The sequence below is a fragment of the Lipotes vexillifer genome, unplaced genomic scaffold (assembly GCF_000442215.2).
Source record: "Lipotes vexillifer unplaced genomic scaffold, Lipotes_vexillifer_v1.1 scaffold156, whole genome shotgun sequence".
In the NCBI taxonomy this organism is placed as follows: Eukaryota; Metazoa; Chordata; class Mammalia; order Artiodactyla; family Lipotidae; genus Lipotes; species Lipotes vexillifer.
In genome coordinates, this window is record NW_006770074.1 from 279772 (window position 1) to 280957 (window position 1186).

A 1186-nucleotide genomic window follows, 5' to 3' on the forward strand; every position below is an offset into this window, starting at 1 on the left:
TATTTTGATGTGGATGGGGAACTGACTTCAAAAAGATGGGAGATAAAGGGGCAAATACTAAATATCCCTTTCCTTGGGTGGAGATGTGTCAACAACGGGATTCTTCCCTGAGTGATTAGTACTCAAATCAATCTTATTCAATGCTAAAATAAAGAAGGTGATTGCATAGGAAGCAGAGTTTGTAGATGATCCTTAAATTTCTTTCAGTAGTGCATGCCAAATGAATGAAGATGAATTGTTGGATGATTTTATAGTGTGTGAATAAGGATAGGTAATGCATTTTAAGAAAAGCAATTCAAACCTACATTAATAATAATATATAGGCTCAAGATATTTTCCCAGGATACACTGTTACCTGCAATTATTGATAAGTATTGTAGACATGATAATGGTATTATGGTTTTAAAAAAATCTGTATCTTTTAGAGGTAAATACTAAAGATTTTACAATGAAGTAATATGACATCTGGGATTTGCTTTAAAATAATCCTGCAGAGTTAGAAGAGTAAGAGGTAAGAATAGTTAGGAACATAGAGGAAACAAGATTGGACACATACTGATAATTGTTGAAGCCAAGTGAGTAACTAAGTAAGTATAGGGGATTTACTTTTCTACTTTCTCTATTTTGTGTATGTTTGAACGTTTCCATAATAAAGAGGTTTTTTTATTTTAAGTTTCCTGGGGAAAAATCTTGGCCTGGAGTCATCCTGGACTATGCTACATGTTCCATAAGGGCGAGAAGTTGAAAACACATCCTTCAAGTCAAGGGGATGTGGTATGGCGGAATCACCAAGGGTGCTCATCCATTCTATGCCAAGGGCCTCTCTGGAGGATTTGATGTGCTTGGATGGTAAGTTTAGAGGGTATCACTGGGCAGAGGTGATGCCCGAAGTCTGGTGGATACAGGGTTATTATTCTGAGCTAATTTGGTTCTGTGCTGTTTGAACTAGGACCCCAGGCAGAAACTGAGGGTATAAGAGATAGTGTTCAATATGCTGGGGAGAAGTAAAGGAAAAGGAAAGGTGAGCTTCCAGGATTCCTGCCAACGAGAAATCATTTGGGGAATATCTATAATCACTGCGAAGGCGAAGTCTCACCACACCATCCCAATAGGCTGCTCTGAATTATAAACCCAACAGAATGCTAGGAACAGACAGAGTGTAGAAGATTAAAAATTTCCATTCTAT